This window comes from Cryptotermes secundus, unplaced genomic scaffold (assembly GCF_002891405.2).
Source record: "Cryptotermes secundus unplaced genomic scaffold, Csec_1.0 scaffold585, whole genome shotgun sequence".
Classification (NCBI taxonomy): Eukaryota; Metazoa; Arthropoda; class Insecta; order Blattodea; family Kalotermitidae; genus Cryptotermes; species Cryptotermes secundus.
The window spans coordinates 565,338-571,309 of NW_019738966.1; the positions used below are offsets into that span (position 1 = coordinate 565,338).

General features: G+C 38.8%; 1 protein-coding gene across 2 annotated transcripts in view; it reads right to left on the reverse strand.

The window, feature by feature from the left end:
* Positions 1 to 417: 417 nt before the first annotated feature.
* Positions 418 to 5,972, reverse strand: part of LOC111871490 — a 40,280-nt gene continuing 34,725 nt past the window's right edge. Inside the window, exon 5 of one of the 2 annotated variants that reach the window (XM_023864649.2) lies at positions 418 to 661. The gene's annotated coding sequence lies outside the window, so the exon portion shown is untranslated. Of the gene's footprint in view, positions 662 to 2,010; positions 2,159 to 5,972 lie in introns of those variants that run through there. The other variant, XM_023864650.2, reaches the window with a different exon arrangement.

Genomic DNA, 5,972 nt, shown 5'->3' on the forward strand with positions numbered 1-5,972 from the left:
TGCTAGCACTGCTTACACCCTTCGGATTTTTTAATCTTTGACTGAAGGTCAGAAGAATGAAAGAATGGCTATTCAAGAGAAAGCTAGAGGGGTGCCTTCTTCAGTGCTAAGACCTTCCGTTAGAGCTGCAAAAGCTTATTGCCCCTTCTATTTGAGTGAACAGACAGCTGCATCATGTCTGAGATACAGAGCGCGATCTGTTTTGTGTGCGTTCGTAGTGAAATCGAATACTGTAGTTTTATTTGAACATATATATATACATCAAGCAGGTAACAACAAAAAAATGTATGTACATCAAATTTTACAATATATTTTTAACATACCTATCTGCAGAATCTGCAATAAAATTACTGGATCGTGGATAAGTTTTGGCATAACTCATACGTATATTTTTAATTGCTGTTGTTCAGTTGGGTATTATTTTAATTCCTCTATTAGGGTTTTACTCAAGTCTGTCTGGTAATTACTACATTTAAAAATAAATATTTAGGACGGTGCATGTGCTTCTACTAGCGGCATGTGCGTGCGCTTCCACTAGCGGACTTTAAATGCCTGACTGGCCAAAACAGGGTACTTTGGCCACGACGACCTTACTCATGACTGGCACAAACGGGGCACTTCGGCACTTAAAGGTTAAGGAAACTTCCAGAACATTCTCAACCTGTAAAAAAGTGTGAAAGCTTTCAAGGAAAATCTCAATGCACAAGGTTCCGGAATATTACATCATCCAAGAGTATTTAAAGGACTGATTTCAGATGGCATGCATACAATAGCATCAGCAGTACAGTAGTATTCAAATGTATGTAACATTCAGTGTGCTGTATTCAGTGAATTCATGACAACCACTGGGTGTTGTGTACAGATGTGTACTGGAACAGCTGCATCTGTGACCTAAAGTGATTGACTTGTAAAATCATGTAGTGCTGACAAATAAATCAAGTCATCACTTCATCGGTAATGTGTGATCCAGGGACTTCTTCAATAAACCCTCTCTTGTCGGAGCAAGGTTCGTTATGCTGAGGAGAATCTAATGCTCACACCCTGAACATCGTTCCCTCTTACTGCCCTCAAGCCATTCTCGGCACTTCAGCATGGTTCTAAGACCACATATTGTTCATAACTACAACCGAGGCTACATCATAGAGGGCGTGAAGAGAAGGAATGTTAAAAGTGGTCATCCAATGTGTGGCTACTACGTAAAACGGGAAGAACTATTAAAGCAGTAATTTTGACTTTCAAATCCTATTATTTAAGAAATGTCTTGTAAGGCTACAGCTCTCATAGATAGTGATTCAACTGATGGATCTGTGCAAAGTAATTGAATACCTTCTGGAAAGGATTCACCATTCCAGACGCCATTAAGAACATATGAGATTCATGGGAGGTCAAAATATTGTAACGTGTTCTGCCACTTAAGACGCCGTTCGGATTGTTAATTGATTTATTTTACAACCTTCAAGTCATAACTACAATTATTGATAACACAGTTGCGGGTTTTCACAATTTATAAACCCTACACAATAAGCTGTTCACTCTATCTTCAGTAGTCTTCACGTATTTATAACGCGGGAGATATACAAGTCTCTCTTAATTACATACTCCCAATATAACTGTACTACAGCACACAATCTTGAAGACACACAATAAGTCTTCACTTGCTGACTTCTCAGTTATCGCACACTATCACATAAGATCTTGTAACCACGCGTTCAGGTCTTCTTTCCGTGACTGCTGCTATATTCCAACTGTCTTTGGCGGGTTCACGAACTGCACTGTGTCACTCCTCGTCAAACACTGTCTCACATACTGCTCAGCCGGCTTTTTATACTGTTCGCTGTTGCCTGTGTCAACAGCGGTGTCTTGTGTTACATCACAGTAGGCAGCACTGCCACATCTCCATGGGGAAGTGGGACAGTGTTGACTGGCCTGTTGCCGTAGCAACGGCAGCGATGTTACACCATCGCTGCCAGGAGGGGGGGGGGGCGGAGTGTTGACTGGCCTGTNACAGAACTAGAATTAAAAGTGGAGCCTGAAGACGTGACTGAATTGCCAGAATCTCATGATAAAACTTTAATGGATGAGGAGTTGCTTCTTATGGATGAACAATGAAATTGGTTTCTTGAGATAGCATCTACTCCTGGTGAAGATGTTGTGAACACTGTTCAAATGACAAGAAAGGATTTAGAATATTACATAAACTTAGTTCATAAAGCAGCAGCAGGGTTTGAGTATACTGGCTACAATTTTGAAGTGAAGTGAAGTGAGATGAAAGGAAGTAAATTGTGGTGAGGATGTGAAGGATACACATGTGTAGTGAAGTGGAATGAAGGGAAGGTCATGGTGAAATGTGAGTGCATCAGTTCATGAAATTATGTATTTCAGTACTGTTACTGTTTAATGTATTTGCATTGTATTCACAGTGTGTAGTGTCTCCTTTATAGTTTATGTAGTTTTCTGTGCTGTGTTTTGTTTGAGTGTGGTGTGTTTCTCTGTGTGTTGTTTATTATTTGTGTTGTGTCTTACTGTAGTACCACTGCCACCAGGTAAAATCCCATTTGCAGTTAAAATAAGTAATAATAAATAATAATATTACATAAACTTGGTTGATAAGGCAATGGCAGAGTTTGAGAAGACTGCCTCCAATTTTGAAAGAAGTTCTATTGTGGGTAAAATGCCAACAAACAGCATCACATCCTAGAGAGAAATCTTTCATGAAAGGAAGAAATTGCCACAGCCATCCCAAACTTCAGCAGTCACCACCATGATAAGTCAGCAGCCATCAACATCATGGCAAGACCCTCCATCAGCATAAAGACCATGACTTGCTGAAGCTCAGATGATAGTTAGCAGTTTTCAACAACAGAGCATTTTTTAACTAAGGCATGTACATTGTTTTTTGACATAAGGCTACTGCACACTTAACAGACTACAGTATAGTGCAAACAGAACTTTCATACGCACTCAAGAACCAAAAAATTTGTGCAACTTGTGTTATTGTGGTGATCTGGAACCAAACCGAACCTGCAATATCTCCAAAGTATGCCTGTACTTTTTTATGTTATTATCTACATAAAACAAAATTTGTTTGTAATAATTAAGTAAAGGTAGTGTGTATCTTATCTAGAAACAAAATATAAAAGCCGAACACATGGGAATCACCTCTGGGATTTGTATTTGTTCATCTCTCTGAAATTAATTGAACAATTAACTAGATTAAAATCTGGATATGTTACTAGTGACACAGACATTTAATTTACATGATTCAACGGCAGCAGAGTCCGATTATCAAGTTTTCAATTATGTGACATACCATTTTGCCATACTGTATACTAAATGTTGCACTTAATTAATTTAAGGTTGCGCCATAGCTCAAGCAGTTAGTCGCTTGCTTTCCACCGCGGCAGCCCGGGTTCTATCCCGGGTCTGGTCAAGTCGGATGTGTGGTGGACAAAGTGGCGCCAGGGCAGGTTTTCTCCGAGTACTTCAGTTTCCCCTGCCAATCTTCATTCCACCAATTGCTCCAAAATCACCCTCACATATCATATGAGGCTGGTACAATAGGCTAGAAGTGGCCGCAGTACAAGGGACTTAGTCCCACCCCACTAGCAATAAAAAAAGAATTAATTTAAAATCCACTGCTCAGTTTATTTAATTGTGATTTACCACTTTAAGTAACACTTCTGTACCGATTTATGCTCGCTGTAGCACAGAATAATTTTCGCAATTTATTTTGCCCTCTTGTGTTCTCTGGATGGTTGCTTCATTTTTTCTCTAATTTCACTTATGCGTAGTATTGTTTTCATGTGACCAGTGTTTTAATGAGTGCTGAAGCTGGCTTGAGTAGTAACTGCATTGCTGCGGATAGCATTTTGAATGGGAAGGGAATATGAAAATGATAAATATTGAACCGCTCAAATGAAGTACTAGCCTGACCTATGTAGACAAACTGAGAGAAACCATAAAACAAACCATTGCCAGAATAAATAGCAATGCCTGATATGCCTACAGAGCATATAATAAATGATCAATTACAACACTTAGATTATTCTGTGAGAAATAAGGTTCTCATGTCACTGGGTATGAGATTATGGTCTTCTGGGACATCACATTATGTAGTCTCGCAGATGGGTACTAACAACCAGTGGCGTGCGGTACTATTTTTGGTAAGGGAAGCAATGGTATCTAATAAATGAACTGATAGCAATCAACTCACCAAAATTTATTTGAAGACCAACTCTATTCTCTGGTCCTTAGCAGCAAAATTATTGATGACATGGTCGTAGAAGCCTTCATTGTTGTGAATGTTTTCCAATAATTTCTTCTCATTGGACAACAGAGACAACCTGGACATTCTACCTTCCACTTGAGAGCTCCTCGCGTAAGTGTTAATTCTCTTCAGTGCAGAAACAAATGTTCAACTGAAGCACTACTTGTAGGAATTGTCACGATCAGTTCACATTACTTTGTCAGCTGGTGTAGTGCACTGTCGATGTGTGTAGTTTTTAGATGTAGCAATATTCTGGATGTTTAAATCTTCATTAAAATAAAATACATTCAGTTCACTTCTTAAACGAGGAAAATTGAAGTGCTGGCCATACGCCGTTTTCAGTGACAAAAAAGGAATTCCAGGAAAAGTCTTTTCATACGCCTTACTGCAACTAGGATTTATTAATTCAAGAAACTTTAGCTTTTCTAAGTTCTGAAACCTTAATTCAATTTGATTCACAACATTATCAAAAATTTCATAATAAAGTTTTCTGAAGCATTCTTTTACATCTCCTACATTGCCAAGACACAATCGTTTGCTCTGTGGTTCATCAATTTCTTCATTTGAGGACGTTTCGGAGAATATGTTCTCAAAGTTTTCTCTTTTCTTGGCTATATCTTCTTTTCCTTCAGTCACTTTACGGATACAAAGAGATATGTCATTTGATTTTGTTTGTAGTATGTCGAAAAGAACGGTGGTTACTGAAAACAAATCTTTGAAAACAGCAAGTAGAAAATTAAAGTTTAATTCTTGCAGCACAGAAAGAAATCCTCGAGCGGCAAAGTACGTTTCATTATCCCAGTTATCTGGATTTTCAATTATACTTTGGAACATGGTGTTCAATTCAAATTTGTACTCACATATTGTCTCTACTAGACGACTGTTATAGTTCCACCTGGTTGGTGCAACTTTTGGAAACCTCTTTTTCACTTCTTGATCCAAACAGTGCATCCTTTTAGAAGATGCAGAGAAAAAGTAAGAAAAGCTGTTCAGTGTTTTGAAAAACATATTGCACTTTTTAATACTGGAGACAGACTGTGAAAGTACAATATTAAGCTTATGTGCCATACAATGTATGAACTTGGCATTTGGAAACGTCTCTCACTTTAGTTTGTAGCCCATTAAGTTCACCTGACATGACCGCCACCCTATCATACGTTTGGCCACTATTTTGCTGCTAAAATCATACTGAACTACATAGTTTATAACGCGTTCAGCTAACGCCGATGCAGTTCGATCAGCACTCACATCCAAAAATCCTAAAAACCGTTCTTGTATTTCACCATCATTAGTTGCATATCTTAATACGATTGAGAGCTGTGATTGGCTTCGAATGTCAGTCGTCTCATCAACCATTACAGCAACAAAAGGGGCCGAGCTTACTTCTCTTTTGATTTCTGTTAGAATTACGTCACTTATCGAGTCAATAAGGTCGTTTTGTACAAGGTGTGGCAATAAAGAAACCGGATTCATGCTCTAACCCTTTATTAAAAAAAAATCAGACAGTCGAAATGTTATCCCCTTCAATGTAGTCCCCTCCCCGATCCCTACACCGCTCCATGCGAATTTTCCACTGTTGGAAGCAGTGCTGCAGGTCATCTTGTGTTATGCTCTTCAAGAGTTGCGTCGCTTTTGCTTTCACTGCATCCACGGACTCGAACCTGGTCCCTTTCAGCGCAGACTTGATTTTTGGGAAGAGAAAAAA